An 8,178-nucleotide genomic window follows, 5' to 3' on the forward strand; every position below is an offset into this window, starting at 1 on the left:
TGTGTGTGTGTGTGTGTGTGTGTGTAGTGGTAGTAGCAGTAAAATATACACAAAATTTACCATCTTAACCATTTTTAGGTATACAGTGTATTGAATACATTCATAATGTTGTAAAGCCACCACCACCACTATCCATCTCCATATTCTTTTGGAACTTGCAAAACTGAAACTATACTCAAGGAGTAGGGGGAGGGGAAGAGGAAGAGGGCAAGAGAAGCAGGCTCTCCATTGAGTGCAAAGCCCAACACAGGGCTTGATCTCATGACCCTGAGGTCACGACCTGAGCTGAAACCAGACACTCAACCAACTGAGCCATCCAGGAGCCCCTAAAAAACACTTCTGAATTATATTTGACTCCTCAACAGCATTTAGCACTGTAACAGTCCCTTCCTCTAACCACTCTTCTGGTGACTAACGTGACACACCACACTCACTGGTCTTGCTTCACTCTGGCCCCTTCTCTTGTCTCCTTGGTAGGCTTTTTTATTTACCTCTTAAATGTGAGTGCTCCTCATAGCTCTTGTTTTAAGGCATTTCTTCCTCTTTCTCTACTGTGGGCAATCTTGTTCATTCCTCTGGCTTGCTTTCTGCTGGCAACTCCAAAATCTATACCAAGACCCAGTTTTTGAGCTACACGGTTGTAGAAGCTGCCCACTTTGACACTTGCACTTGGGATGTCTTCAAGGAATCCTGTACTCAACATATCCAAAATTGAACCCATCATCTTGTACTACCACCAAATACCATCACTCCAAAAAACTCATGTTCTGCTCTTGACCCTTCCTCTAACTTTTCTCTCACAAAATGGCACCACAATTGTCTATTGCTTAAGCCAGAAATCTGGATTCATCAGGAATTTCCTGCCCCCCAACCAATAATTGCCAAGTCCTTTTGTATCTATTATCCGTTGCTGTGTAACACATAACCCCCAAAACAATGGCTCAAAAGAACTTAGTCTGGGTGGCTCTGCTGGTCTCTCCCAGGCTCACTCATGTAGCTGTATTCCCCTGGCTGGTGTCTGGGCTCAGTTGAGAGAGCTGGGCCCCTCCACATGGTCTTTCATCTTCATTACATGGTAGATGGTCTCTGGGTTTCAGGAAGGGAGAGCAGAAGTTCTAAGTTCACTTGAAGCCTTGGCTCAGAACTCCCCAGTGCACTTTTTTTAAAGATTTTATTTGACAGCACAAGCGGGGGGGTGGCAGGCAGAGGGAGAGGGAGAAGCAAGGCTCTCTGCTGAGCAGAGAGCCCAATGTGGGGCTCGATCCCAGGACCCTAGGATGACCTGAGCTGATGGCAGACACTTAACTAAGTCACCGGAGAGCCCCTCCTCAGGGCACTTATGTCACATTCTTTTTTTTTTTTTTAAAGATTTTATTTGTTTATTTGAGAGAGAGAGAATGAGAGCTAGAGAGCATGGGAGGAAAGAGGGTCAGAGGGAGAAGCAGACTCCCTGCTGAGCAGGGAGCCCGATGCGGGACTCGATCCCGGGACTCCAGGATCATGACCTGAGCTGAAGGCAGTCGCTTAACCAACTGAGCCACCCAGGTGCCCCTCTGTCACATTCTTTTAGTCAAAGAAAATGACAAGGCCAGTGTAGAGATGGTAGGGAAATATCTTCTCATGGGAGGAGCTTGAAGTATCTGTGGCTATTTTTAATCCACCACCTTCTATTGGGTTGAACCAAATGGGACTGACAGTTGTTGACCTACAGAAGTGGCACTTTCATATGGTTCAGTCTGACGTTTTTGAATTCACCCTGGTCTAGATCACCATTGTCATCCGTCTACTATATTAGCTTCCTAGCAGTTGCTCCTGCCTCCAGTCAGGTTTTCCTCCAGTTCATTTGGAGCCAGTGTGGTCTTTCTAACATTCGAGTCTGATGATCTCACCCTCCAGGTTAAAACCATCGGGGCGCCTGGGTGGCTCAGTCATTAAGTGTCTGCCTTCGGCTCAGGTCATGATCCCAGGACGAGCCCCACATCGGGCTCCCTGCTCAGTGGGAAGCCTGCTTCTCCTTCTCCCACTCCCCCTGCTTGTTCCTGCTCTCGCTATCTCTGTCAAATAAATAAATAAAATCCTTTAAAAAAACAAAAACAAAACAAAAACCATCCCCTGCCCCCATACACACTTTCCATTTTTCTTAAGATAAGCCCAGAGGCACCTGGGTGACTCAGTCCGTTAAGCATCTGCCTTTGGCTGAAATCATGATCCCAGGGTTCCAGGAGAGAGCCCTCTGTCAGACTACCTGCTTGGTGGGGAGTCTGCTTCTTCCTCTCCCCCTGCTTCTCCCCCAACTCGTGCTCACTCTCTAATAAATTAAATCTTTGGGGAAAAAAAAAAGGATGCCTGGGTAGCTCAGTCAGTTGGGCATCTGCCTTCAGCTCAGGTCATGATCCCAGGGTCCTGGGATTGAGTCCCACATCAGGCTCCTTGCTCATCGGGGAACCTGCTCCTCCCTCTGCCTGCCACCCCTCCTGCTTGTGTGCTCTCACTCTCACTCTCTGACAAATAAATAAAATCTTAAAGAAATGATAAGCCCCAACTGCATAACATGGTATGTACTAACTAGGCTCTCTAGATCAGGTGCCTCACTTGCTTTACTTTCTCCCTCGTACTCTGCTCCCCCACTATCAATGAAATTTGCCCTTGTGCTGGGCTATGTCTCAGAAGTTGGTGGTCCCGTGCATTTCCCTCCCCAATTTCTTGAAACCGTATTTCCTCCCCCACCCCACTTTGAAGTCGAAACAAAAATTCAAAGATAATGCAAGGACTTAAGGGTGAGGTGAAGGGGTTTTCACCTCCAGGACTGTGGCTAAGATGAGTGTGGGGGAAAAGAAGGTAACTAAAAATGAGAGCCCTCCAGTGCTGCAGGCAGCCAGGGAGCAGTGTGGAAGAAGCTCAGAGGATACTCCCTCTGCTCCACCCTGGGGAGCTCAGTCCTCATCTCTTGGAAGTCCCTCTATCCCCAACAGAGCACACGAGACTGGGATACCCCGCATGGGGAGAGGAGCCTGGAGGGAGAACTCACCCCTCCCCAAGTTGCCCCCTAACAACCTGTGACCAGTTGCATCCACTGCCATGGTTACACTTCTCCTTGGAACTGCTCTCCCAATCCTTCCCTTTCTTCTCTTCCTGGTCCTTCCCATTTCAGTGGTAAAAATCATTTCTTCATGAAGGCATGCCTTACTTCCCTGTCATAATCTCCCATCATGCCTTGTACTTGCTTTACTAACATTGTGTCAGGTAACCTTCTAAAGGTCTATATGGATTAACTTAATTAACTCTTCATAACAAATATGTTATGATTCCTATTTTACAGATGAGGAACAGGCACAGACAGGTTAAGAAATTTGCCCTACAACATATAGCCAGGAAGGAGCAAGCCAGGCCTCATGCCTGGGCAGTCTGGCTCCAGGGTCACGTTCTTAACCACTAGGCTGTATCTGCTTCATACACAAATATGCCTAGGTTTAAGACTGCTTGTTTGGTGTCTGTGTCCCTCGTACTTAAGTACAGTAATGGCAGGAAGTAGTTTTACTCAATCATCACTGAATTCCTGTCAGCAGGATGTGTTTTACAGAGAAATCTGCTTTGCTAATGTGTTAATGAAAACATGGAATACATTTTACATATTTTCTTTTAAAAGTATCCCCAATCACTTTTTCATACAATTTTTTTTGTTATTATTTTAAATTAGTATTACACCTTTGTGGGACAAATACAAACTTAGTCTGGCTCGGGCCATTATTCCTGTTATTTTCTGAATCCTTACAGCATCCCTCTTCCTATTCCCCTCCCATTGCTTCCTGTACATAGAGGCATCATTAGGGAAAAGTGGTTCCCACAGCAGAGCCACCATCCTATCAGGCCCACCCCCACCAGAGGCACAAGCGGTGCAAGTCCCTGTACCCATCTGCTCAGAAGAAATGACACCACAGAGACAGGTGTGTCCATGAGAGATGGTTATTTGTTTTTTTTTAATTTTATTTATTTATTCATGAGAGACAGAGAGAGAGAGAGAGAGAGAGAGAATGGCAGAGGGAGAAGCAGGCTCCCAAGGAGCAGGGAGCCCGACGCGGGACTCGATCCCAGGACCCTGGGATCATGACCCGAGCCGAAGGCAGACGCTTAACCATCTGAGCCACCCAGGCGCCCGAGAGATGGTTATTTGTTGATCACCAGTTCATCTTCACTGATTCTTTCACTACCTAATTCCACAACTGTTTACTGTGTCCCTGCTCTGGGCAAGATGCTGGGGAACCAAATGTGAATAAAACAGGTAAGGTCTCTCCCCACAGGATTCCCAGCTGAGTGATGAAGCTGAAAGAATCGTGATTGGGCAATTCCACAGAAGATGCAGTTCCAAGCTCACCTAGGCCCAAAGGGTCAGTTAAAAAGTACCCCAGGATGGGGTCCCAGGAATGCTGGCCCCTCACTCTGCCCTTAGTTTCTGGTTTTCTTGCCCACTGCTTTCTGAAATTGGGTTGCCCTGAATTCAAATCCTAGATTTGCCACTTATTAGGCCATATGATACCTTGGAAAAGTTAACTTCTCTGAACCTCAATTTCCTTATTTGTAAAATGGAGACAGTAGTAATGTTATGAGAATTAAATAAGGTAATTCAAGTAAATTGTGTTGGATGCCTTAAAAAATGTTAACGCATCAGTCTAGCTGAATCAGACTCAAGGTAGGAGACTCTAGTCTGCAGCTTCAGGAGAATTTGCCCTTCCTGTCAAGTCTCTGGTCTGCAGAAGAGTGGGATTCTCAGTGGCTTCTGGCTGGATGCCCTCCTTCTGGAATATAAATGCTAACTGACAGGGAAGTAATAGCATTGGCAAAGAGTTCCTATTGCCCAGAGCTGCTCTAAAACAGGTTGGCTGGTTTCATTGTCCCAGCTGGAGCTTCAGCCTAGACTTCCCTGAGAGCACTCACCTGGACTAAGGAAATGCCCACTAGCCTTCCAATAGGTATAGGTGGTGAACTAAAAAGAAATTTCAGTAAACACTCTACAAATCCAATGCAAGCAAAAGTCCTACCCTCAATTCCCCTAGAGACCACATTTAACTTGAGGAGTTGTGTCTAAGTGGAAATAATGCAGGTATCACCCTCTCAGTGATAGAGCAGTTGACTTTGTAATAAAACAGCAATCAGGGGCACCTGGGTGGCTCAGTTGGTTAAGCATCTGCCTTCAGCTCAGCTCAGGACCCCAGGGTCCTAGGATGGAGCCCTGTGTGGGGCTCTCTGCTTAGCAAGGACCCTACTTCTCCCTCTCCCTCTGCCTGCCGCTCTACCTGCTTGTGCTGTGTCAAAAAAATAAAATCTTAAGAAAAAAAACAGCAATCAAAAGAGGACAGTGGACACCTAGACTTCAATTTTGCTCTAAGCAAAATTCTCTGCCCCCAAAGAATTTAAAACTGAGTCTGTTGGTGTTGCTTTTGCTTTTCTTTTTTCTTTTTTGCCTTTCATGAGAGTTTGCTGCATAGATATCTGAGATAAAAAAGACTGGGAGTGGGACGCCTGGGTGGCTCAGCCGTTAAGCGTCTGCCTTCGACTCAGGTCATGATCCCAGGGTCCTGGGATCGAGCCCCGCATCAGGCTCCCTGCTCAGCGGGAAGCCTGCTTCTCCCTCTCCCACTCCCCCTGCTTGTGTTCCTGCTCTATCTCTCTCTCTCTGTCAAATAAATAAATAAAATCTTAAAAAAAAAAAAAAAAGACTGGGAGGGAGAGCTGCCTCAAAATCTAGTTGTTGGTTTTTTAAGCATTGTTACAATAGTAAGACAGAAGAAACATTCCTCAGAAAACCAATTAGCAGTCTCCCCCAGCGTTGCTGTCCCACACAGAGTTAGACCATGGTGCTGGCTCCTCATAAATAATGTAGTTTCCCAACTCATTGGTGCTAAGGATGCTGGAAATTAAACTAGTTACTTGGGAAGACAATATGGCATTTGGCATTCTTACTTCTGTAGCATAGGGCATACTTCTGTGCATGCCTATTTCAATGAGTGGTTAAGAGCTGAGAAAACATTCTAAACCCCTCACAAACACTTTTTACGGTACAAATTGTTATTACTGGTATTTTTAAAAACTTATGTTTTTTTCATTGCACTGCTTTGTAACCAACACTCCAATTAAGATACAGAACATTTAAAAAAAATAAAAAAGATACAGAATATTTTCATCACCCCTGAAAGTTCTCTTTTGTCCTTTCAACCAGTCCTACTCACCCCAGCCCATTCCCCAGCAACCACTGTTCCGATTTCTATCACTAGAGATTAGATATACATACCTATTTTTCTTTTTTAAAGATTTTTATTTATTTATTTGACAGAGACAAGTGAGAGAGGAAACACAAGCAGGGGGAGTGGGAGAGGGAGGAGCAGACTTCCCGCAGAGCAGGGAGCCCGATGTGGGGCTCGAACCCAAGACCCTGGGATCGTGACCTGAGGTGAAAGCAGACACTTGACGACTGAGCCACCCAGGTGCCCCTACATACCTATTCTGAACTTACATAAGCGGAAACATGTTATGCACTCTGTTTCTGATTCTTTTGCTCAACATAATGTCTATAAGACGGCAAAGCTCTCATTTCTATTGCTATATTTATCACTACTTCATTCCTTTTTTTGCTTTTTAAATCAATATTATTGGGAAGTATAATTTATATACATTAAAATGGCTTTTTAAATATACGGTTCCACTAGTTTGTTTAAAGATTTTACTTACTTGAGAGACCAAGAGAGCACAAGCGGGGCAGAAGGGGGAGAGGGAGAAGTAGACTCCCCACTCAGTGGGGAGCCCAACGACAGGCTGGAATCAACTGAGTCACCCAAGTGCCCCCAGTTTCACGAGTTTTAACAAATTTATATATCTACGTAACCAAGACCCCAATCAAGATATAGAACATTTTGGAATGCCTGACTGGCTCAGTCGATGGAGCATATGACTCCTGATATCAGGGTTTTGAGTTCCAGCCCCATGTTGGGTGTAGAGATTACTTAAAAATAAAATTTAGGGGCACCTGGGTGGCTCAGTTGGTTAAGCGTCTGACTTCGGTTCGGGTCATGATCCCGGGGTCCTGGGATCGAGCCCCGCATTGGGCTCCCTGCTCGGTGGGGAGCCTGCTTCTCCCTCTCCCTCTGCCGCTCCCCCTGCTTGTGCTCTGTCAAATGAATAAATTTTATTTATTCATTTGACAGAGAGAGAGAAAGCACAAGTAGGCGGAGCGGCAGGCAGAGGGGGAGGGAGAAGCAGGCTCCCCACCGAGCAGGGAGCCCAATGCGGGGCTCGATCCCAGGACTCTGGGATCATGACCCGAGCCGAAGGCAGATGCTTAACCAACTGAGCCACCCAGGCGTCCCAGAATAAATAAAATCTTAAAAAAAAAAAAAGATATTTCTATCACCCAGGAAGTTCCCTTGTGTCCTGCTCAACCTTCCCTCATCCAGATGCACTGCCCCCAGATGATTGTTCTCACTAGAGATTTCCCTTTTCCTATTTTTGACTTGCATATACATGGATCCTACAGTATTGCATCTTATGTCTGACATCTTTCCTTCAATACAATGTCTCTAAGATTCACCTACTTCATCATGAGTAGTTTATTCCTTTTTATTGCTGAGTAGTAATTCAATTAATAAACATACCATAATGTGTTTATCCATTCTCCTGTTGATGGACATTTGGGTTTCTAGTCGGGCTATTTTGACGAAGTTTGCTATAAACATTTGTGTACAAGTCTTTCTGTGGATGTATGTTTCACTTCTCTTGGATAGTAACTAGGAGTAGATTTGCTGGGTCACAGAGTAGGTGTAGGTTTAACTTCGTGAGAAACTGCCAAACATACAAAACCACTGTGCCATTTTACATTCTCTGCATAAGCTTATGGGAGTTCCAGTTGCTCCTGACAAAGGTTCCTTACTTGACCAAACTTTAGTCAGGTTCTTGAACCTTCTACTAAGCCTATCTGTGCAGTTCCTAAAATCCAATTTTAGCAAGAACCACCCCCCCACACACTTGGTATCTGGTCACCCTCAATATCTGACAGGTTCTTCATCTTTGCACCATCCCCCAGGTGATGTCTGATGTCTTACCCTTCATTAGCAAGAATCCTGTTAGGTTAGCTTAACCAGAATTCCCCTACACCTTTATGTTTCCTCTTAGTAATTTTCCATCCACTGA

This window comes from Zalophus californianus, chromosome 17 (genome assembly GCF_009762305.2).
Source record: "Zalophus californianus isolate mZalCal1 chromosome 17, mZalCal1.pri.v2, whole genome shotgun sequence".
In the NCBI taxonomy this organism is placed as follows: domain Eukaryota; kingdom Metazoa; phylum Chordata; class Mammalia; order Carnivora; family Otariidae; genus Zalophus; species Zalophus californianus.